The 27,650-nt window shown below is 25.9% G+C and overlaps 1 protein-coding gene across 4 annotated transcripts in view; it reads left to right on the forward strand.

The window, feature by feature from the left end:
- Positions 1–4,998: 4,998 nt before the first annotated feature.
- Positions 4,999–27,650, forward strand: part of LOC114127699 (uncharacterized) — a 169,878-nt gene continuing 147,226 nt past the window's right edge. For 3 of the 4 annotated variants that reach the window (XR_007604889.1, XM_050203254.1, XM_050203255.1), the window contains exon 1: positions 4,999–5,328. The gene's annotated coding sequence lies outside the window, so the exon portion shown is untranslated. Of the gene's footprint in view, positions 5,329–25,342; positions 25,361–27,650 lie in introns of those variants that run through there. The other variant, XM_050203256.1, reaches the window with a different exon arrangement.

Raw genomic sequence — 27,650 nt, forward strand, 5'->3', positions numbered from 1 at the left:
TATAACCAACATATAGAAAATTATTAAATATATAAACTCATCTAAAAATGTTTTCAATGTTATATAAACAAATAATATATCATTTTTGTCAATAATTATTTGATAGAAAATAAAAAAACTATTAAAAACATAAGTTGTACAAATTGTTGTAAAATTAAATATAATAAAAGGTACCATTATACCTATTAACATTGTTTTTATGTTAATATAATATAATTATAATTGTTATCACTGTTAATAGATCACTTTTTATAATACATGTAATGATCGCTATAGGTACAATGGTACATACTACACAATATACCTTTATGTGATATTTGCTATCAAATCAAAATCAAACTCGACGACCACCGATTAAATAATTGATGACAAATATTATAGGTATAGGTTTTAATAAATTTCGATATGTATAAGTATAACATAAAGTATGTATTAAACTTTTTGTTTTGGTCGAAAAGTGAATCGACGAAAAAAAAATACCTAGGTATTAGAAGGTACAAAATATTCTGTTTAGAATATAAAAAGTTTACAATTATACATATAGTTTATCGATGCATGTACTTATTAAATTAAAGAAATTGATTATTCTTCTAGCAAACTTAATAGGTACTTATTAAAAATGATTAACTTTGATAAAATTGTACCTATTAATTAATTTATAAGTTATTATTTTGTATAATAATGCATGTGTCTGATTACATTGTATAATCAATGGTTATTTACTTATATATACTCGTGAGTTACGATAATGCGACCTACTAAACTATTAATTAGGTAACCACAAAACAAAGTATTAGCGAATCGATCGATGAAAGTTTTGCTAATAATGTACAAAGTTAATGGGATAAGTAATTGTTTAACACAATTGCTGCGTTTGGAAAATGTCCAAAATTGGTATTTTTCACGTAAGGAATTAAAAGTTAGAAGGTATTTATAAAAATAGGGATCTTACACGTATTAATTGACAATGATAACAATATAATATCTATATTATATCAATACCTACCTACCGTACGCGCGCAGATTATTTTTTAATCAATAGGAAACAATAGTGAGAATTTCGATCAAATTATATATTTTGACAAAATTAAAAGGTATCCTTTGGCCATTGGGAGTGATTCGCAAACATTTATTTACAAATAGATTATAATATAATAGATATCTACATTGTTAACTGTTAATATACGTAGGTATTAAACTTGATATCGCTTCAACCGCACGCATTATTATCCCCATCTTGTTGTATATAGTTAGGTAATTGGTTGGTTGAGGTGGTTGAGCTACAACTTATTTGCATGATGGTGGGTAAAGGTAAAACGTGTTTAGTATGAACAATGATCAATAACTAAATAGGAACATTATTTTTAGAACTTAAATTTACTTTGTATTTGTAAAATTGAATTTAACGACTTGCTCCAATAGCAATAAAAGAATCAATAGGTATACAATAATATTATGTTATTGCCTATTGGAATATAAATGGTTAACGACATTTTTAAATATTTAAAAATTGTTTGATACAATAATTCAATACCTATTGCAATGAATAATTGATAAAATAACAAGTGACTAGGTAACAATTGTCAGTAAAATATTAAATGAAAAAAATCATGAAAATTTAATATTATGTTCTCATCGTAAAAATACGAATGGACAATAATAATTTTCGTTTATATTACCTTTTGTTATTCCACTTGCCTATATAGTCACCGGAGAAAATGTAAAATATTATACTGAATACATGAAAAAAATCTAAACATATCATATTTCTAACAATAAAGCCTAGTGCAATGTGTAAATAAATACATAACGCTGCAAAGTGTAGTTTTTATCGTTGGCTCATTTATAAGCTTTATTAGATTAACTAAATTAATATCATTGATGTTTAGTAAATTACAATCTATAATATAATAACAATGGGATGAAATTATTTACAAATTCATTTTAAATAATTTATATTCTATTCAAAATTTTAGACATTCATTATATTTTTAATAGGTACTAGCACCATACAGATACAACGTTTATAAACTTTATTATTTAGGTAGGTAATCTAGTACTGATTAACTTACTTTTACATATATATTTTTTTTAAGTATGATATAATAACTTACTATGATTATAAATTATTTAATTTTTATTTCATCTTCCGTTATACTTATACATTTGAGACGATATTCCTACGGCCTTCAATCTTATCTAAAAACTAAATAAATCAATTTTCGCACCTGACTATCAAGTCATACAAATTTCTTATTGATATCCACCAATTTCAAAGTAAACTCTCTTGGAATAATATACCCTCTATTACAGGAAATATTTCTTGAACACTTAATAAGAAACTTTGCAGATATTTAAAGCTTGATTACCCCATTACTCCATAGAGGGAGGAGAGAATTTATTTTATAGTAATACAATTATAAAGTTTTGTCATTAAATATTTTTATTTTTATGTAATTATTACATATTTGTATTTTATCCTGGGTATTTGACTATTGAATATTGGGATCAGTGTATGATTATTTATTAATTTATTATTATCTACGTAAATATTACATCAATATAGAGATATTTTTGCAAATTCAAAATTTTCCTTACCATTTATCAAACTTAGGATTGACATTATAACCGTGTTATTTTTGGTATGGTTAAAAATATTTGTTTTGCTGTTTGTTATTTACGATTAAAAAGTGTACTTATTATTAAAAAATAGTGATTAAGAAACCGGTGTAAATGTGTACGAAAAAAAGTAGCAAAAAGTTTAAATACTTAACTTCGTTTGGTTTTTTGATTTTTGTTCCTGAAATTTGAAACCAATAACCATCAACTGTTTTTAACGTTTTATTCCTCTTAGTTTTCATAACATTCATTTTTATTTAAATTACAGGTAATTAGCTGGTGTGTGTGTACTTATCAAAAACACATTTTGTGATTACATAAATATTACCTAATAATTTTGTTTTTTTTTTTTTGTTTTAAAGTATACATTTTTTACCAATTGCATTAATTATCCTATTTATCTAGCATAATTCTTGAAAATATAATTTAATTCAATACTTCTACATACGATTTAACCGAAAAAGAATTTCTTATATTTATGACAAAAGCCGTATTAATTAATAAATATTAATACACTGATTAACAGGGCAAAAAGTGAAGTAAAACTACTCAACAAAATTCAAAAATTATCCTACAAAACTAGCCATTTTACAGATGTTTGTATTACAGTGTCGTGCATAGGACCTTTGTCGTTTTAACATTCGGCCAAAAACAATAAGCTAACGTAAGGTAAATAAAAACATAGGTACACGGTAAAGGGTTTGTTGGAGTTTCCCGGTGGACCTATATCCAGATCTGAACAAAATATGTTTAATGTAAGAGCCAGACCTTCCTCGTCTCTCTCCCCATGTACTAATGAAGGAAAAACCGTGTTGATGTTAGACACAGGTAGTGCACGGGTTGTGTAACTTTATATCCACCTATAAACATTTTAAATTATTATGATAATAATATAATATAGGTACGGTTGTTTGTTCATATAATTTTAAATAGTATAATGGTAGCTGTTTGTTGCATGGGTACTTTCGGATAAATTCTACATATAAACGCCACGTGATCTTAATTTCGTTATTGAATTATAATGATTCTATACTAGAATAAATTATTATACAGTGTACAAATATATAAATGAAATAATTGTTGTTTATGAGATACTTTAAAACGGACAAACGACAATGATGTAGGTAAATTGCCTATCTAAAACGCCGTATCGTCGTATGATACCGAAAAAAGGACGCATTTTTTATAAATTAATTAATTTTTATTCAAAGATATTTTCTTAGAACTTGTAAGACATTTAAAATTGCTTTGCTATTCAATTTTAATTATAAGTAATCTATAATTAATTTTTCTTAATTTCAGTTCATAATAATAAATTAAACAAAATATTGCCATGCTAGAAATGTTAACGTGAATAGTTTTTATATGTGTAATTATTCGTTTCTCAATAGTACTATACCGACGGAAAGTATTAAAGCGTCAATAAAATTAACAATGAGGTACTTCCCCCAAAGCCAAAGACCATAGGTCGATATGGATTTAAAAAAAAAAAAAACCATGAAAAATTTGATCTCGAACGTGTATTTTTGTTTAAGAAGGTGCACAACAACCTCGACACGCCAAGTCGGACGTTCAACTACTGTAATATCTTTGTATAATGTCGCATCTGAATGTCGCAGGCCAAGATCCAGTGAAACTCGTGCGCGTTTTGATTAATGTTGTAATCGTTGCGGTAACGTGTTTAACAGAGGCGTCGTAATAAAACCTAAAAGACCAACACTGTATTATAGTTATATTACTATTAGGATTCGAAGAGAAAAAGAACCTCCTCCGACACGAATCCCTTTTGACGTACAACCGACACCGTAGCGCACACACACACACACATATTAATTATATCATACATATATCATATATTTGTATAGTATTATGACGTTATATCAGACACGACACGTGTCGCGTATTATCATCACGCGGATAAACACACACACACACACACAACACACACACACACACATCTATTATACATGTATATTGTATATAGGTAACACGCAGTATATTATACTCGTCTCGACTCTTCGTCCGGACGTCCGAACGCGTGACCCGTCAAAAGTCGAGCGTGATACGCGCTCGGTACAGCATCTCTTCTCGTCGTCGAACTCCGTCGTCGGTCTCTCCTAAATAACCGAAATATTAACAGCAGGCCTCGCGATGAACTCGCGCGCCCCAAAGACGTCGGTCGCCGGGCCCCGAGCGCGCCGTAATGACGGGTCTAACGAAGGTCACGGCACGCGGACGCAGGTGGCCGACCACCGACGCCGCCACCGTACCCTTCGTCGGAGGGTCGACGTCGCGCGCGATCGTCCACCCCCCCTGGCGTGTTTGCTTCCCCTATACTTGCAGCGTGGGAGCTTTGTACGGTTTTTTTTTCCGGGCGGTTCAGTCGTGTCGTCGCCGTCGCGCATTACAGACGCGTGTGCCGGCTCGCCGTTACGCCCGTGGCTGCTCGTGGTCCTCGCCACGCTTTCGTCGTCCGGTCCGTTCAGATTCTTTTCAGTTTTTCTTAATTTTTTTTCTCGCGCGTTTTGTTTTACTTCTCCTCGAGTTTTCCGCGCTCGTGTTAGTTTCCCCGATCACCGGAGGTTCTTTTTCGTTTTCTTTTTTTTTTTTTTATCGTGCATTTTTCTTTCCATCATATAGTCAGTGTGCTTACCACCGCGACATAGTGAGTCTATCGCGAAGTCAACTCCCGTCATCATTGCAGTGTCTGTGAGTGCCTATACCTATGTATTTTAAATCGTAATATGTTAATAATTCTATAGTTATATATCTAAGTATACGACACCTATATATACTATTCTACACGTCGTCACCATGTTAGTGGTATTGTCGGACGAAAAATATAATACGTCCGATTCATTCCAACAACTCCTTCATCATTTTAAACTTATTCGGATAAGTTCGCATCAGTAGTTGGAAGATAAATCATGTAGATGAGTTAACGGAACGGGATTTAGAAAAATGTTAAGATAATATTAGATTTTTTTTCCTTTGGAAAATTATTATACATACTGAAGTTCACTTCAACGCATATCAACATGATGTAAATAAATGAGTAAATGACGAAGTCATTGTACTCCGAGTACTGTATATTTTAAAATAGAGTTGCCCTGCCGATCATCTTTCTAATAATATAAGAAGTACAAAAAAAAAACTTGAGATGTCAATCTTAAATAATTCACGATGACACTTGATTATTAGGTTTTAAAACACTATAGCATTTCATCACTGATATAATAAATATTGGTATATATTATGTGTATCTAGACTCCGTGTCTTATTAGGAGTTCTATATCAGCCTTACTAATGTTTTCATGACGAGTCAGGTCCGTGAGCAAAGGAGGGGAGTTTGGTGGTTTGGTGGTAACCCTCTAACTACAAAAAAAAAATTACCATAAATTAAATATAAATTGTGTTTTTCATTTTTGATTGATTATATTAAATATTTTATAATTTTATTTATAATAGTGCATAACATAAGAATAGAACAAGTTTCAATTTGTGTACGGTATTTAAATTATACGGTAAATTCAAAATATATGAAAATGTTTTTAACTTTGTTCCTGATACAGATATAACTGGGACAAGTTTATCAAATGTTATTTTGAATTTCCTTGACTATTCTTGAATTGACCGTGTGTATTTATTTGGACAAGATTATGACCGGGCTAGTATGTTATGAGTACTGAATTTCATTAGAGCTCAAACATACATCAAAGAAAAGTATGATTTAGCTCTCTATTCACATTGTGCTACCCATAGTTTCAATTTCGCTGTTTATACCACATGTAGTATCACCCAAGTTAAAAATTGCCAAGGTACAGTACAATCTATTTAGAAATTTTTAATACATAAAAAATACCAATTGCATTTCGGGATGCAATAAAAAATAATGAAACTTTGTTACAAGAAAAGAAAAAAAACTTTAAAAATATTTAAATATACATTTATAATACTATTCACTAATTATTGATGTATCTATTTTATATATTTTTCACCCCCTCACTCCTCTCACCAATATAAAATCCTGAGTGAAATCTTGACACGAGTTTTGTGTGTACGTGATTATATTTATATTAAATTATGTTCCTTTACTTTGTGTAAAAATATTTTTTACAATTAAATTAAAAATAACACTTGTTGTACCTTTGTGATTTGTATATAATAAACCAATCTAGGATACAACATAAAATAAGTGCCGATATTTTATAAGTATAATTAATCTAAAACAACCATTTTTTTATGCATAAAAAGAAAAATAGATATTGTGATGTAATTATTTCAAATAGGTATTACTTTGTATAATTGTATTGTAAGAGAATAATAGAATTAAAGAAAATGCCAATATTCGAATTATATAGTGAAATAATAGTATTAACATTATCGATATTGATACAAATATTATGATTGTGGCTAAAATATAATTCATAGTAAGTATTGGAAAGCAATTTATTATTTTATTATTTGTTTAAAAAAATGTTAAAATTTTTTTTGTTCAACAATTCAAAAAGCTTTAGATAATTATAAACCATTTTTTCGTTAATAGAATATTTAGTAGTATGTACAATACGTTTTTCTACGAAATTGTAATATTTGTGAGTACCTATATAATAGTGGTAAAATCAAACTAAAAATATAAAAATGGTGAAAAAATATTGTTTAAAAGTATTTTTTATATTCAATTATACACATAATACATTTTTCCCTATACATAATTGTATCATGCGCTTAGAGTTTTATATTAATTTAATTTTTATAAATATTTTATTTTTAATTTTATGTATACACTGTAAAGACGAAATATATGTTGGTATTCACGTAGATATTATAAAAAAATATTTTGTTAAATTGTGTAGTTATTTATCACTTTATCAGTTGAATTGACATAAACTTATGTTTAAAGTCTTATAATTAGTAAATTTTATAAAATAATTCGTTTACCTACTTTAATACCATTTACAATGTTTTGTAATGTACATTAATTTCTATATAAAATTATACATTTTATTTTATTATCATTGAATTTTCTCCACAAATAGAAGACATGAATATTATCTTTAAAATAATTCCGTTGTCAATGGATAACCCTTTCTGGACAAAGCTTCTTGCATATTTGTTAAGCGTACTACTTGTTTTATTGTATTGGTTTTATATGAACTGTAATTTTTTTTTTATATATAATAATACAAAGAATAATTTCAACTTAATACTCAACAGTTTTTTCTTTATTGATTACTATAAATTTAACATTAAATTATTTACAAGTTTTAAAAGTTGTAATTTTAGCTAAACAGATTTTATTATATTTATTTAAATCGTATGCCAGACTCCAAGCTATAATTATTATTTTGGTTTTGTTGATTTGATTTAATGAAAAAAAGTTGAAGTTTTTATTTTTAATAAATTCAATTTAATAAGAAATTTGTTTCTTAAACTAATAATTACTTGTATTTATTTTTAAATAAACGAGTATATTGTTTTCATATAAACTGTCATGTATGGTTTTTTTGGTGTTCAAATCCACTTGAATCATTTTTAAATTGACATTTTTGACAAAGTTACAATCTCAAAATTATTCTTTAGGTAATGTTTATTTTGTATAAAATATAATAAAATGATTAATTTTAAATAATTGTAGGTATAATTTGTATTTATTACATAAATAACTACTTGTTTGAAGATAAATATACTTTTATTTTGATGATTTATTTTATATTCTTAACTCATAATTATTTTAGCTTTTAACTATATCATTTGAATAGGGTCAATTAATTATTCAGTCTTTGAATCATAAACAATTTACTAAGTATATTTAAATTATACATAGTGTATAATACTACATATTATAATGAAATCATATTATCCATATTATTATAATAGTATGATTGTTGAAAAAACTATACTTAGTTAACTTAGTTATGAAAATGTTAAAAATGTACTGCACTAAAAATTAAAAACTGTGTTCCTTTGTCGTAATTTAAACATTGATAGATGAGCCTGTGTTATTGATGTTCAATTATCTTCGTAGGATAATAATTATAATATAATGATTACTTTTCTATTACGAATACACACACACACAAATATAAAATTATTATCTTATATAATGGACTTTTGGCACAGCAAATAATTCGTGATGTTTTAAAGTTTTATTTGTATTCATAAATTTATTTTCACAAATGCTATGATTTTGAATGTTTTTCTATAAGTTATTATTTTAAAGTATTTTTTTACTGTCATAATTTTAGATTATCTTAATTAAATTTTTGACTAACGTGTTTATAGATGCTTGGTGAATATTTTAAAAATATCGTCACAAACCACTGTTGCCACCGACAAAACTACGCATTTATCAAAATTTTCAAATGTTATAACAATGGGAGATGTATTCTATTTATTTTTTTGGTGAAAAAAAAACGACAAGTGAAGACAACATCTGGACTTTAAATACGATTTATTGGGATAACACGGTATATTCTTCCCCTTTGCAAACCACCAAATTTATTACATTATAATTCGAAACAAAAATGGAAACAATATTATGCTACTGAATAGCTTTTGTTAAATGCCAATGTTTAAGCTTAATAATTATTATGGTTGGCTAAGCAAACTAAATTTCATCATCAAATAATTTATCAGACAGACTTTGAATTAAATTATAAAATTATACCGATTGCATGTATGATACTCATACAAAGTTGGTAAGTAGTTGTTATTGATGTTTGACATTTCTGATTTGCGTGATAATTTGAGTAGGAATTTTTACTATATGCCATGTACATAATGTTTGATTAGAATACTTAATAGTGATTGATATTGTATTTTCATATTAAAATATTTAGATATATTTTGGAGAAAAGTTTGGAAATAAACAAGTGGTCCGTTTTCCTTGAATTATATTGTTAGCACAAATTTCGTTTGTTGTTTTTTCTGGGTGCTTTGCCATTATTCATTGTATGTTGTTGTCTGTTTTAATTCAACAACCCAGTTTAGTAAACATTAGTTCACAATACTACTAGACGTGTTTTACGTAAAAAGATTTATGAGTTACGACTTATGTTGATTTAAATTAATCAATTTTGAAGAAAAGCTTCGTAAAAAATGTTAACGTTAAATTAATAAACAATGCTTAGTCATAATAGTAGTTGAGGATTGCTTGGAATAATATGTCAACATGTACAGCGAACAGCACAACATATCGATAAATAATTCAATAGTTATTATCAGAAATGATCACGTTTTTGGTATGATCTAGGGGTGGCTAAATTTTTTTTGGTCACGTTTTACTAAAAATATACTTCACCTTTGAGGATCGACTTCCATAGGAAATTTTTTTTAATCTTTAATTATTGAGAAACATATACGAAGCGTAGTCCTAAGAATAAATTCTAACATGATCGACTTTAAAATTGTCCGCGATCGACTGTTTGGCCACCCTTGGTATAATCCATTGTATCTGTGATAAATAAATAGAAATATATTTATAAAATAACGTTAACATCAAAATTATTTAAAACAAATATTTCATTGAATTTCTGATGGGAAGATTTTCCTCTAGATTTTTAATATGTCTAAAAAGTTTTAATGATTTTAATTTAATTATTTTTTTTTTTATGAAAATAATATTACATTAAAGTTTGTTTTATTATTGGTAATTCTTTTAATAATGATTACACAATATCTTAAAATGCATTAAAGTTTTTGAAAAGATTTGGTTCATATAATTAATTTTAATCTCATCACAAACAAAATTGTAGATAACAATTATATTCTTAGTATTTTTTTTAACGTCACTTTATTTTTATAAAAGTTTTTTACTTAATTAGCTATATACGTTTTACATAAGTGTTTGAAATTCAAATTTAAACGGCATTAGATACTTAGATATAACAAAGATTTATTCTTAAATATTTGTACTATGTTGTAATCGTTATATTTAAAAACTATTAATCATAGAAACTTGACACAGTCTATACCGTTAATTAAAATATAATTTTCTATATACAGTGAGATTTTAAAAATGCTTTTATTAATCTTAAGCTACATTTAGGAATTTTTAATTTCTTTTTTTTGTATATATGTTGATAAAACGGTGAATACTCAATCAAAAAGCTTTAAATCGTTATACAGATATTTCACTTAAGTTGCACTTATATAAATTAAAAAATATTAAAAATACATAAATATTTTTTTTAAGTCTGTAGTTCATTGTGAACATTTCTTAAAATAATATAAAATTTTAAGTAATTTTAGTAATTTATCATTTTTGAATTTCATACTTGGAGAATATATTTTTAAGAATTACTTTGTATAAAAATTGAATTTCAAACTAGTAGTTAATTATATAGTTTTTGTTTAAAGTTTAGATAAGCAGAGGCAGGGTAGTGGATCAATTTTAAGGATAGTGGATCTTTTGTTTTACATCATTCAGCAACTCTATTTCAATCAAATAGACATGGCAAAATTAATTAATTTCTAATTTTAAATTTAATTTTTGTGTATTAAAGTTTTTAGAAAATATTTCTCTTAGATATTTGAATCTAAAATATTTTTAGTACCTGGCTTAATTAATAATTATATTAAATTCTAGTATTTATTAAAAATTATATGCTGATACTTTTCATAGTAGGTATTAATGAAATCATAAAAAGTCGTAACATTATATTATATGGTACATTATATATTTATATTAATACTTGTAATATACTTAATATATAGTTGCATTATGATTTATTTAATAATAACATAGTGTACTTATACTATAATAGTATGGTAACATGTTGACATTTTAATTTTATAATATTTTCAATTTCAAGTCATTCTATGTCTAATGACTAATTATAATGTCTGTATACGATAATATTTGAAATTGAAGTAATGTTCTTTTTTTTTGTTTTACTGCGATACGCCCAAATAATTTTATTTCGCTTTCAAACTATTTATTTATTTTGTATTGACTTATTCTATCCGGACTTCGGAGTGACCATTAAATTTTGATTATTTATATACTTCGAAAACTGGAAAATTGTTTCATGATATTTTTTTGCTCACACTTGCAGTTTCCATGGTGTTGATTTTTTCCTCTTTTTATATTGTTCCATACTTATATTACTAGGTTTTATAAAAATTGTCTTCATACTCGTTTTGTTTATAGTAATAGCAGAACGGATATCAATTGATTTTACTTAGAAAACATCACAATATCACGTATCTTTGATGACCATATTTTAAAGACGCATTTAAACAACTTTACACTAGTCCAATTTGTACTTCCCTTCAAATCGTACGTATTAACAAGACACATACATAGACTTATGCTACATCGCCTACATCTATGGTATATGCAACACAGACGAATGATATAACAGTTCATTTTGGCTCCAATTTATTTAGCTGCTCTTCTTTTTCCATTACGAAAGCGACCAATATAAATTGTGAAACGGAATGGAGGAACAATTTGTAATGCTCAAAAACAAATACACATGTGTAAACTATACATGCGTAACCTACTTTAATACTTATAAATACAATACGAGTAGAATAATTTTTTAAAATACAATGCAATTTTTTAAATGTTTTGACATTGAATTAAATAATTACTTCCCGGTTAGGTAAGTAGGTACATAAGTACATGTATTACTTTTAGGATAAAAAAATTCATTCTTATTTATTTTAGATGATGTTATAAATTAATTATAATGGATTAAAGCAATTTTCATAATTGTAGATACGTAATACATTAACAATAGTTCAATGTAGTATTTTTTTAAATAATGAATTTATCGTTTAAAAAGTAATTAAGCAGTTTCATAATACAAGTTCCAAACTATTTCATAATATGCTTACCACAATATATGAAATAAGTTTGATAGTTGTACAGCTCTATTAAAAAATAGAAATTTGAAGTTTAATGTGTCATTCAAGGCAATACAGTTTCTAAAAATTAACTGAATTAATCCCATTTTAAAATTATTACATATAATATAGTTTACAGCCTATATGGTTCTTTTGATACTTTACGTGGTTATATTTTTCTTACTCTCCCTCAGCTTATTTTTCACTAACTTCCAAACGGCTGATTCTTATTTCCATTTCAGTTGATACCATTTACCTTGTAAATCCAATGACTCTCTTTGGATTAGATAAATGCAGTCTTTTGATGTACCCCAGCTTTAAATCTAATCCGGCACAACCATTAGTAAGTATCTGATTTTACCCCACAAGTGTTTATGCACGAATAGAACTATCTCCGGAAATATAATTTTATAATTTTATGTAGATTACATTTAAAACTTTTATAATTTATGATATGATATGAGCAATAAATAATATAACACATGTCGATTATTTTATATTCTTAAATACTTTATATTATTTAAATTAATTTAGATACAGTATTGATATAAAAATATTCGTTTTAGTTTAATTTAAAGTTTTTAACTATCAATTATTATAATTATTAGCAATTTCTATGAAATTCCCAAACCATTTATAGATAAGTTAGATATTGAAATACAATTTATTTCAATATGACTTTATCTTCTTAAATAAATTAGGTAACTCTTTAAAACTTCATTCAATTAAAATGTTATCGATTAAACATTTCCAACATATGTAAGAAAATATACATTACAATTTTTAGTATTAACTTGTTAAGCCAGAATTGATTAGCCACAAAAATTGGCACGAATTTGTAAGATAAATCCTTTGAATGTTTAATTTATAATGTGAAAATTCATTATATATTTATATAATATACTATAGGTATATTGTATACCAAAGAAATGCTACAAAATAATCACTCTGTCAGTTGCAACTCATGGATGTTAATTACTTGCCTTATTTTGTACTTTGAAGGTTGAGAGGGTTTTACGAATTTTTAATACGACAAAAAAAAATGTCTATTTTAAATTTTTTTTATTTTTGAGTATCTATCCAAATAGCGGAGTCCTTTTGGATATTTTCAAACTAAGTACGAATAATGATTAATTTGCTCCTTTTTTTTTTTAAATGTAAAAGAATTAAGTTTTATTACAATTGACTGAGATTTTTTTTTAATTTAACAAGCATAACAATTTATTAATTTTTATAAATGAATGTTTTGTTATTACATATTTAAATTTTTTTTTTTTATATAAACTTACCTAAATGAAAAATAAATTATTTTAAATATTTAAACTTTTAGACAAATTATGTAATTTATTTGAATATTAAAATACACAATAAGTAGAATATTGTTATTATATAATAAACTGATAAAGTGACTATCTTATAATAATTAAGGAGTAATATGATTTTTGTGAAGAATTAAGACACAGAAAATCACAGAAAAGCTTGATAAAAAATTCGAGAACTATTTGAATTATTTAAAAATAAACGAAACAAAGTTACTAGCACGCATGTATATAAAATTGGTAGTTTTATTTTTTTTTTTCAAATAATTTGATTAGTTTTTTCCTCGTTTTTCACTATGTATAAGATGCTTTCTTAACAATGGATGTCGTAAATGACATTTCTGTCACCTTAAATCAACGACAATACTTGCACTGTAAAATTATGGCATGTTTCAAAAAATCTCGTTTGAAATTACATTGAATAGGCGATCATATTATAAAAGGTAGGTTTCATAATAAAATAACATATATTTTTTGCACAGTTTTTTATTTCAAACAGCAAACAGCCTCTTAAAATTCTGTTTTTATTTTTTTTTTTTACATGATATTTATTTAATAAGTAATTAGCTTCTTATTATTTTAAATTAAAAATTAGTTTACAAAAATAAGTAGATCGATAACTAATTATTCGTATATACAACATTAAAGTTATGAAAATATTATTAAAATTCAAGGTTCTTCATAAGTAATTCACACTGAAACCAAACAATTAAAAAAAAAATGTACTACGGGTTAAATTTTTTTTCTTGGTATTTAAAGTTCAACGTTAGCTTAAATTAAGAGAAATTTCAGTTATTTTTTTGTAATTTAAAAATAATTTTTGTTGGGATTTGAAAATTTTACGTATATTATTATATTTTACATATAAACACCGTAATGGGATGTCGTTATAATACACAATATTTTTAAAACAAAAAGATTAGTTTTATGTTTTAAGTACTTATTTATAATTAATACCGTATTACTAATAGTAGAATACATTACTATTACTATAATAATTATATGATAATATTCTGACAGACAATATACTGCTCATAATCGTTTTTTTATGCATTGATTTATCATTGAATTCATATTTAATATAGGTACCCATTATCTATATGTCACATCACCTACTTAATGACGAGAAACATTCAATTTCCTCTGTAAAGCAAAGCAGAAATTTACTTATCAGTTTTTTAATTAGTATTTATAATTTTAGGCATTACTTTAAGATATTAAATTTATAAAAAATTAAATTGCAGTTATTACTAGGAATTTCTGGTTAGTGATCATGGATCAGTGTAATAAAGTATAATTGATCTAGTTATTAAAGATTTAATCAAAAACAGGCACTGTGATTGTTAGTACTTTACAATAAGTATACATTAGATATGAGGAACAAAATATTATACTACTCTTAGTTTTGTAAGTGGTTAAGTTATTGATTTTCATTGGTAGGAATATTCGTATTGTTAAAAATAATAAATTAAATCTATTAAAATAATGATTAGGATATTTCGTTTGAATATTTAACTATAGACTTAACTATATGGAATGTGAGTACTCACTATTTACACAAGTATTTTAAAATGCTCTATCCTAAAGTACTTATAATGCTTATATTGTGTATAAATTGAAAAACTTTCGAAGATATACTGGTAAGGATCTTATTATTGTGTTAGAATGACTAAAAGGATGAAAATCGATTACTCATGTTGAAAAGGTATAGTCTTTTGACAGAATGTTTTAGCGTTATCAGTGAATACCATTACCTAATACAAACTTTTTAAAGTCTCCTGTGGTTTTCTGTCTTTACTAAAGTGTAAAGCTTTGTTTACAGATTGGAATTCGACTTATTTTGGAACCGCCTTTTTGATATTCAAATATGTGAAACAAACAGCCTAAAACTTGCTCACAATATAAATGCTTTTAACAAAATATACTGCTTTAATTTATCGCGAAATAGTGAATTGTAATAATTATTATTGTAGTTAAAGAGTTATTAGTATACGTAATTATAATGTATATTTAATTTTACTAGGTGCTTTGTTAACAAATTTTATAACGTTATTGAATGAAATCTAAATAAATGCTACATTGCTTAAATTTTAATAATTTAAAAAAAATATATATATATTGACGATAATGCTCTACTGTTTTGGATTAGCCGTTTGTAGAGTAAAGGTTATTGGGTATTGTAAATCTATCATACTTTTAAACTCTTCCATTTTAAAACTATTATCCTCGTAACTAGATTTCAGGTAGAAGTATGTAGCCGTACACATAATTTAAAATTTTTATGTAGGTTATCATTTATTATCAATGTAAATTTTGTAGATTAGCAAATTATTTTATTTTAAAATTTTAAATACAGGTAGAATACTTAATAATTGTATTTTATTAAAAATACAATAATTATTATAGCAATACTGTGAACTATTTATAGATATTTTAAATTTTCGACTTTTTATAGTTTTTTCGATGTATATATAATATATATATATATGATATCCACACTTTTCATATTTAGAGTAAAAAACTAAAATAATAATATAAGGTTCTTCATAAATTGTTCATACTGAAAAAAATCTAAAAATAAATATTCACTTTTTTTTAGATAATCTAAGTTTAAATTTGGATAAAATTAGATATTTAAACGAAAAAATACGATTTTATCTATTCTATTGTAGTTGAAAAAATAATATTTGAGTGGACTTGAAGTTCATAAATTAAATTTTACCATACACATTTTAAAAATACTAAGACATTATTTTAAGCTTATTTATACCGCATATCACTTAACCGTGTTTCTAATTGTTGAATAAATTACTATAATAGCAATATAAATATATCATAAAATATACCTTAGTAATATATAAGCTCTGACAGACCCTCTTTGGTTAAAATCATTTTCGTATGCAACAAGTAATCATTAAATTCAAATTTAACATATATATATTATAATAACTTACTCAATGATACATTAAGACATCTACTGTACAGCTGTGCGCGGTTACTTTAACTATTATTCATAGTCTATTTTTAATTTAGCTATACATTACTTTATAACATCGGAATACTTAAATTATTATTCTAAATAAAATTATCCAAAAAAGATTATAAGTTAACATTGTGTAATAATTTGGCTTCATTTTGTACATGATACAAACATAAATTAGTTTTTAAATTTTGTAAATGTTGTAGTGGATTTTACTATTAAAGTTAGAAAACTGTGTATATTACACTTTTAAATTCATATTACGATTTACTTGATTAATAGGAGTTATTAATACATGTATAATATTATAATATACTATATTATATAATATTATCTATAGTTGTTAATATAATCTAAAGTATATTAATTAAGTTTTAAGCTTTTAGGACAAGTTAGAGAATTCACAAATTATTTGATAATTTTCTTACTATTATCGATAAAAACTTTTTTTTCTCCAAAATTCCTAATTCCTAAACGTCATTATATTTAACTTTTCTCTTTGTTGGCAATTGTTTTCTATTACATTTCAAATAGGTGCTGGAGTATTTTACTGTATTTTTATTGCCTAATCTAATCTAATAATTTACACAACTTGACGTGAAACACGTTAATCAAAGATTTTAATTTCTAATAATTTAATTTTACTTCTTCATATTAATTTTATGACGACGTGAACAACAGTTTTGAAAATAAAAATTAACTCGAAGTCTTAAGAAGTCTTAAACTATTGTTATTGGTTTTTATCGATGATATCGTAGAAAATGTCAAAACTGTAGTCAGAGTATATATTATTGATTATAAATACTAGTTTTACTATTATTAATAAGTAATAATAATAATATTATATAATACTCATGTTTATAATAAATTTATACTTATACCTACGTGTTATCTGCAAAATAATAATTTTTCATTAAAAACGTGATTGCAAAAAATTTAATATTTTGATGTCTGATTAGTAGTATGGAGTTCTACACAGTATTTTGTTACATAAAAGTCACAATAATAATTAATCATCGATGCTATAATGTAATAGTTTCTCGCGAAGAAAAAACCACGTTTATGGAGTGCAGATGGCAATGACAATTCTACACTAACGGATAGGTAGTATAATAATATTACAATAGTAATATTGCGTTTGTGGCGTGGCATTAAACGTTACATTATATTAAAATAATAACATCATCAACAACTTTCAACAATAAAAGGTACACACAATAACAATAACGTCGGTCGAGTGTAACAACAGTGTATCATGTTATATCAATGCGTACTTACCAGCTCTTCTCAGAGGCGTAACCAGGATGAGCTAGCTGCAACCTTTTCTGAACGCGCATAAAAAATTGCAACTGCTTTTAGTGTTCTGTGAACATATTAATATTACCTACCTACGTAAGATGTAATCGTGTATAAATAAATATAAAAAATTGTAATATTTGTAAAAATATCGCTGCAAAATTCTAAAATAATATTATATAGATATCCACTACACATCGACGTATCAAGCTCACGAAGGATCTAAGTTTGTTAACCCTCTCCAACAATGTAACAAATATCAGACATCTATAAAGCAAAGTGCTGGTTACACCACTGCTTCTTCTACAGCTATAGTGTTGTACGCACTGTGTTTAATATTTACTCGCCATATTATTTTATAATACAGCCGCTTTTTGACGATATTTATTGTATTATTATTGTTGACAATTATTGTATTATCAAACGTCGTATATAATAATAATAATGCATACACACGCTATTATACGCGTGCATGGTTGTAAATTGTTATGGTTATAGTATATACCAGTAGAAATGTAGAATACGACTTATATTCGCGCGATAATTATAGTATATACAACTCTGTGTGTAGTGTCTACTACTCAGTAAAGTTCTCGTCGAGATATATTTTATACGTCGTATATATACCGGAAGCGAAATACGTTAAAGCGCACCCGGATGTACGCGCGTGTCGCTAACTATTATATACACCGCGATCGCCAACCTTGGCGCCAAGTTTTCCAAGACCTCACTGTCGCACCCCGTCTCGGTGCATGCCCTTTCGTCTTGCATTTCGGATATGTTGGTCCACGCGTTGTCCTTAGGCTATGTTCTTAAATGCTCGGATCGCCGCCGTCCGTCGAGTCACAGCCGCACGCAGTAATCCGCATCGTCGCAGCGGTCGCCGTGGCTATATTATAATATTATTATATAAGGCACTCGGCTGGTGTTCCACAGTCGCCGGATATACATGTTCAGGGATGCATGAAAACAACATAAATTGTACGACACACGTAATGTACGGTGGCGGCGGCGGCGTCGAACTGCGAGCGAGGGAAGCGGCACAAGGGCAATCCGACTGGAAAAAAAAAATAGAAACAGAATAAAGTTAGGACCGTAAATCATTACCAAGCGTTGCCATTTGCGAGTGGGTGTGTTTGGGGGGAGGGAGGGAGGGGAAGGCAAAATGAGACGTAACTTTTGCGAAATAAACGACTCGGTTGCTTGGAAAAACGGGATGCGAGGTGTGTTTATAACGGAAGGAAACGGGCGGAGGGTTGGTGACGGGGAGAAAAAGTTTTCCTCCCTTCTGCATAGCCATCTCCTCGTTCTCTTAATCTGCTTATTAGAGCTATTCCCCCCTTTGCCCACCAAAAATACCCTCCAACCAACATGATGATGTCGCTATACTACACACACACACACTCACACAAACGCTCTAATTCAACAAAAAGGCGAGAAATTCTAAGCTCTCCGGTAGCATTTTTGCCACCACCCCAAACACGTGATTTCCAAAATAATGTTGGCACGACTGTTTCGTAATAGAATTTATCGAAGTCAAAAATGGGTTGTGTGAAATCTCATGACTTTTTTCACCCTTTTTCACTTATTTGTCTCTCAGCCCAGTTTGGCCCCTCAGCGACAAATAACAAGTGCACGTTGTTTACATTCACCGTCGTCTCAACCACCGGATGCGACCTGACCTACGGACGGGCGGCCCACTTTCAGTCGAACAGAGTACAGTATAACCGTATATATATATTATATATAGTATAAACTGAATCAAATTGCATTACCCACGATCGTCATACACGTCGTGGGTCACTTGAATAATAATATAACGACCATAATATTATTATATTTGTTATGGTTATTTTTTTTTTTACACACGCAAATTGTTTTTAGATAGGAAAATAAAAAATGTAAACAAGTATACAAGCAGCTGGTGAAATAATTTAAATTATGAATTTTCGCAAGCACTGAAAATGAATAATAATTAAATCTTTCCTTTTCAAAATAATGAATAGAAAGACCCGTAAGTACGTATTTGTAAACGTACAGCTCTATACATATGTGATATTATATTAAGATGATTCTTTGACAACCTTCTAATTATATTCTATTTTATAGCTATAACTATCTAGATGCATAATTTTTAACTTGAACACAAATACAACATTAAAAATATTAGGAAAGTATTAGAAGATTTTAATTGTTATATAACTATAATTAAAATTTAATATATTATTATAATTTTACCTGAAAATTAATGAGTATTATTATCATCGCAATTAGATGACTTGCCATAGTATGTTTTACTTTATAGAGACTAAATTTTACTAGGAATAAAAAGTTAGTTAAGGTAAAGAATATCTACGTTTGAAGTTTCGTTATAATGAGATTATATTATAGTTTTCACATCAATGTCCTTAATTAGAATTTACGCAAAATAGTTTCATGGTATTTTAATAATAATATGTTGGTTTTAATAGAGAATTTACTACAGATGTCACATTTATACATTGCGGGAGGTTATATTTTGTAATCGTGTATTAACTTTTTTTTTTTATTTTATTCATCTTACTTAAATATCATAGTAATATTAGAATTCAGTAAATGCATTCTTCATTAGTAGAACATTTTCTAGAAGATGTTCAATTAATAAAATATTTAAAGCCTAAATCCTTTTGTCTACATTAATATATTATGTATTAATTATATATGATGAAAATGTAATTAAATAGGTACAAGAAATTTTTAAGATACCTTATGAAAAATAAAAAACAAAATATTGAAATGTTAAGTGAACACCAGATAAAATATATTGAGAAATAACATTCAAAAATTAATCGGTGTAAATTAAATTAATTTATTGTATTAATATTAAATTATAAATTAATTTACTAGATAAAAGAAAATAATGTTGAAGTACATTGTACATAAATATTGTAATAATAAAATATTAATCGTTATTTTCTTTGATTAAGTTTTACTATTATATTCATTGTAATTAAAAACTTTTAAATGATTTAAAATAGTAGGTATATTAATTATTATACTTCAGTATTATATAGGTCGATCCGGATTCATATGCTAAAAAAAGTCGAAATATAATGCTAATACCTATGCTCTAAAGAAAAACTAATAAATACTTTTGTTATATTATTATAAATTAAAAAAAAAGAAAAATATATTTTTTATGCAAATTAATTAACGAACAACAAAATATGATTTAATATTAAATTAGTTATTTTTTAAAATTAATTATTGAATGCATCGTTATAATATCGTCTAATCAACTTAAACAATTTTCATACTAAATCAAAATTTAAAAATGTTATAATTTACTAATAAATTATATAAAAAAAACTTTTAGGTACTTCAAAATTATAAATTAATAATAATAATTGAAAATTAAAACTAATTAGTATTTTTTTCTCATAATCTACAAAATATTCCAAGATTTTTTTAAAAAACTAAATATTTTCTTACTCTTTGAAACTTATTCTTAAATTTTCCATAACGACTTTGTGAAATATTAAATGTTTTGTATTCATTTTTCACTCAAATAAAATTGTATATTACATTTAATTAATATTTTTAAAACAATAAAAAGTCTGAACTCTACATTAATGATTATTGAAATTTAAAAAGGACTAAAACCTTAATATTTATTATTATTTTACGGAATAATAAAGGATATGAGTCCGAAGATAGAAGGAAAAAATGCAATATTCTTTCAGTTGGGTCATAAAACACAATAACGACAGTTGGCGTAAACCAGGGTCTATACTTTCGGTTAAACCTGAAAAAAGGGGAAAAAAAGAAAACTCATAGGTTACAGTTTTCACCTGCTGCGTAATTGAAAACGCTGATTTATATGTTTAGTGTACGAACTACGAAGCAATTCGATATATCTCAAACCAAGCGATTTCCAAAGCAAAATACACGTATTGTGTATTTGTATAAATACACATAAAGTTAAACTTTAAACATTTTTTATAATATTACATACTAGGTGAAATTATAAAATATTAAATTATGAATACTGTCTAAATATTTTGAATTAGTTATATTTAAAATATTTATGGCTTAATTTTTTTTAGAATATTTTAATAATATTATACATATAAGGAGCATAAAAGTAATTTTACTTTTTAATTTTTTTTTTTTATATTCTTATATAGATATAGATTTAAGTATATTAAGCTTGATTAAAGTATAGAATATTCAAACGTACATATTATAAAGATAATGTAGGATTTTTATGGTATTTTAATTTCTAATCAATAGTTTTAAGTATTTGACAATTATTATAATAAATTTATTATAAAATGATTTTATTATATTATATTTTGTATCTTGTACAAATAATACATTTAAATTTTTTTTTAACATTTTGATAAGATAAGTCAGATACGTACATTTATCTACTCCAAGTATAGACAAGTATTCAACGTCCATAAGAGTCCTTCACATTCATTCAATGTCCAAAAACCCTTTTCTATCATCGTTTAGGGTTAGAACACGGATTTACTGTCGAATATGATGCTGCATGCATATATAATATTATAATAAATTACAGTTAGCGATAATCTGTTTGAGTTATTGCTTGGAATATATTATCATATTTTTATTGACCCGCATCGATGTCATTTTTCCGATATAACTAGCTGTCTCTCTATTTTCAAATAATGATAATAAATTTATATTTTCTATGATATTATTATAAAATAATTTTATTATCTATCTGTACCAATTGAATTAATTGATACTATTATTATTATACACATATTATAAAAATATAGTGTACATGCGTTCCTACAAATTTATCTTTATATAATTTGAAACTTTCACAATAAATAAAAACAAACATTTATAAACATTTTACATCACAATATATTATGATTTATAAACATATAATATATTTTTCCTAAAATAAAACTTTAAGTAGGGCGCTGAAATGCTGAATAATTATCTTAACCCTACGTTCTGTATCTGATCCTACAGAAATTATTAATATATATTCATTATAATTTATAACCATATTAAGGAAGTATTTTTGAGATGTTTAATACATAATTAAAATACATTTAAAAAAATTAAAACTAACAAAAATTGAATTCTGAACATAAAAATAATGTAAGTAGTTGAATATGAAAACATTTTTTAATATTATCACTGTAAATATTGTAAATGGTAAAATCAATACAGTCATTCAAACATAGTCCAAACTTAAACGGCCATACATAATTTTTGATAGTTGTATTTTCTGATACTATTAAAACAAATTTTACAGCGCAAAAAATATATGTTATCAATATAATAATAGATTGTTCATGATGTTCTATTTTATTTTACATAGCACATAATGTTGCAGTTTGTCGTGTTACGTGCGAATTATTTTGGGCACGGCAATTCTAAAAAAACTGTTTTATCGGTTGTCGATAATCAACATCAGTGCCCCTCTCACGGAGATTGACGGTCGTAATTTCATTTTACGAATGTGACATTTACGTGTTACACCCTCCCCCCCTCTCTTATCACTTTCCATTACTCCTATAAATACACACACACACTTATATATATATATATATACTGGTCAGCTAAATTATTTTAAATGGTTTTACTGCTGTTAAGCTGATTTCAAGACTTGCTACTGTACTAATGCGGATGCCCGTAGAATCTAAAATCTGATGGCGTTCTTAATGAGTTTCCTATCGATTTTATTCGGTACCGGACAATGCACTTCGAACTTTATACTTAATAGTCTAATTTACACACCGGGCTTTCCACTACATTTAAAATTTTTTGTGTTTGTTATAGATTATGATAAATGTGGTATTCACCAAGACGAGTAACTGAAATCTGGGCAATCGTCCAAGATGTGCACCGATATATTGTATCTATTAGAGATTTTCATTTCATGCTGCTTTGATGTTTGTTTTTTTCGTATATAGATAACTATAATAATTCATTATTATTAGAGTCCTTATCTTGATAAACGACGTGTAATGTGTGGTTGTGTGGATGGAACATTTTGATTAGGTATAGAGTAACGATAACATGATATGATGTGTCATATTGAATTATTCTGATTTCTGGTACAGGAAATTATTTCGATGATTAAGTTATGAATATTGTGAAATATAATATTATATGGTCAATGGATACCGAGGATTATTTGGAATAGTAGAACATCTGGACAATAGATTTGTGAAATATATTTTACTATTTTAGTCATATAAATCATGTAATCTATTTTTGTAGTTATAGTTCACTGTTGATTCTAAAGCATTAGCATTATTTTTTAAATTACAAACTAAAATGTATGTAGTTCACACCGTTAACAAATTCTTAACCAGCGTTATAAAATAGAAAAAACAGTTCTTTATTTTGTTTATTAATCATTAATGGTTTTTAGTTATTGGTTAATTTGTCTATGATAATTTTTGAAAAAAAAATTCTGTTTGAAAAACATTAACCTACGACTTATGGATAAAACTTATCGTAAAATTTAATTTTAAATACTTGAATATTTCAAAAATCATTGTTTTGATTCTTAATCACTTTTTATATCAAACATGTTTGTTAAATATTTGTTTAAATAATAGTAAATGTAAATGTGTTTATTGCATACCGTACCTGTATAATTTAATTATTACTTAAAGTTTATGTAAAATATGACTTTTAAATTATATTTTTTAATTTGCAAAAGAAAAAAAACAATTATATTGGTAAACGATTAAAAAGGTATGGTAATTATAAATGTATTAATCAAAATATTAACATTGAAATATTTTTTCTATTACAATATAAAATTTATTTAGAAAATGTGAACTGAAATTATTGTAATTTTAATAATATTCTAACTTATTGTGATAGAATTAGTTAACTTATTAAATATTAACTATTGTTTGAAAAAAATATTTGCAATTTTCTATCAGGTTGAAATACTAATTCCAAACTAATTAGACTATAAAAGGTATTTTAGTTGGTATTTTTTTTATTTGTGGTTATAAAAGAAAAAAGAAAACAAATGGAAAAAACCCATTTGGTTTATAATCAATTGTGTACGGAATAAATATATACTTTTACTTATTTCTATTGCTTCCAACTATGTCTCCCTTTTAGATTCGTTATTTTTGTCCTTTTATTTTAGGTCAAAAGTATATGATTTTTATTCTTCATATTTTATTTTTATCCTGTTTTCTATTTTAGAATCGAAAACCAAAATGTACAAATGTTTTTTTGTTGATTAAGTAAATAACTGTTTTGGAAGATAATTGTCAACAATGCCACAGAATATAAGGTAAATATTTTGAAGTATTATTATCTTTAGTTCAAGTGTGCAAGTGAAAGTGCAGTAGGGTTGTAAGTATGTTAGCTTATGAAGAAGAAATAAATCTGTCGTCAACATACATTTATTAAAGTTTTATTTTTACTCCAATACACAAATAAATATATTCATCTCTACCAAAATAATTTGATTATGAATGAAATTCATAAAAGTGTATATGAACATTTTTTAGCGATGAAGAAATAATTAGTTTTTTTTTTAAATATGTACCATAATTGTATAATATTTATATTTATTTTTTGTCTCATTTTAATAAACGAATACTATGTCTCTAATATTATACGCCATTTTCGTTTTTGTATAAAAGTATAAAGAGTTATTTAAATAATACTTAAATTTCATGTTCCTCATACAACTATAAAGCATAAGCATAAAATATTTGCGTAGAATAAAATAATTATTGTATATTATGCATTTAAATAAATAATATTTGCAAAAGAGGGAGAAAAGGATATCAATAATATGATTATATCCATCAAGACATATTTTTACAGTGAGATAGCGTAATATTGAATTATCTAAGAATATTTCATGTGTGTGGTGGATTTTTAGATTAATATAATGGTTGTTGTGCGAATTGAAGCTTACAATTTGTTCTAATATTTGAGTATTCAGATTATTATGAAATGGTCGAGTGGCGCGTGTTAAGACGATCAGAGTGGTGTGTTTCTTATTGGTTCGAGTAGGTAGTATAGTTGTTTTGACTTTTGATCTCTGAATGGAGTCTCTCGACTTCCCTTTTTTGTAATCTTGTAGTTTGCATTATGGTTTGTTTTTTTACATAAAAGACGCATTCATTTAGTTTTTTACGTAATTTTTGCAAGGAACTGACGAGTGGTTTGTCTTTATGGTTTTGCCATTTTTTGGCAACAATTTTGTGCAAAGAAATACGCATTTTGAAAGTGGTCTGCATATTATTGTTTTCTGTTCGTAACTTTTAGTGCATTAGAATAAATTGCTATATCTTATGCCTTGAACGTATATTTATTTATATCACTGTAGGTACACTTAAGTTAACATAGAATTTTAATTTTTGTGTAGATATATTGACTGTACACCAATGGACCTTAAATTCATCAATACTCTTTTATAGCAGTTAACTGCCACTCAGTGAATTATTTAAATACATATTGTAAGTTTTCTTAAAAATTAAAATATAACTTCAATGGTGAATTATTTAGCTAAAATATAATATAATAAATGTTGATTATTTTCTATACACTTAATGAGCTTTTCATTTAAATTAGGAATTTTAAAATATTACACTGATTTATATTGTTTGCTTAATATTTTCTATAATACATTTTAGCTATTTTTCATCGATTAAAATTCTACCGTTCTATATATAAATTTTATTTATCTTTATTTATCTTTAGTGATTATTGGAATAGTTTATCTTATAAAGTGAAACTCAAAAATAAATATAATAACTAGGGCTCGGATTTTAAAGCATATGCTTCTTTTTTTATATATAAATTTGTTTGATGTTATTTTGATTTCAAATAAATCAATTTATTTTTGATTTTATTGGCTTTTTTATGTAAATGACTTTTTAAGTTATTTCAGCTGTAGGATTTTTATATGTTTATTATGCTACTATAGAAATAATAAAAAATTGAATTAATAAGAAACGTAAAACCCCAGAATGCGTTACAGGTATTGGATTATTAATGTTTTCGTTATCGGCTTGTTTATTAAATGTATAAATGTATAGATTATCGATCTACATAATATTATAGTAAGCAGTACCTTTACGGTCAGTATGCCTATAACATCGATATCGACCATTTCAAAATGTATGATTTAGTGTTGTAATTTGAAATCTCTTGTATGAAGTCTACATCGATCACTTCAGTTGATGTAGAGAGTCATTTTCTATATACAAAAATATTCCGTCGGGTAATATAGAGTAAGTTTCACTACTACAAATCTAAATAAATATACATGGTAATTAATTATTTTTCAAATTAAATTAAATTTTTCAAATTTTTTTACACTAGTAAAACTTATATATTTATATTTCTATAACTAGTTCGTGTAAATTTTTGGTCATGTTTTTTTTTTTTGCTTTTTTAAAATTAAATATACTTATTTTTTGCTTTTTTAGTTGCTTATTATCCTTTAAATTCTGAGCTCTAAATTAATAATCATTTGGTTTGTTTTAGTTATATTGGAGCATTTATTTCCAATATATATTGTTTATTTATTGTATGGACCTTAATTTGGTAATTTGTTTTTGTAC

Source organism: Aphis gossypii, chromosome 3 (assembly GCF_020184175.1).
Source record: "Aphis gossypii isolate Hap1 chromosome 3, ASM2018417v2, whole genome shotgun sequence".
NCBI classification, from domain to species: Eukaryota; Metazoa; Arthropoda; class Insecta; order Hemiptera; family Aphididae; genus Aphis; species Aphis gossypii.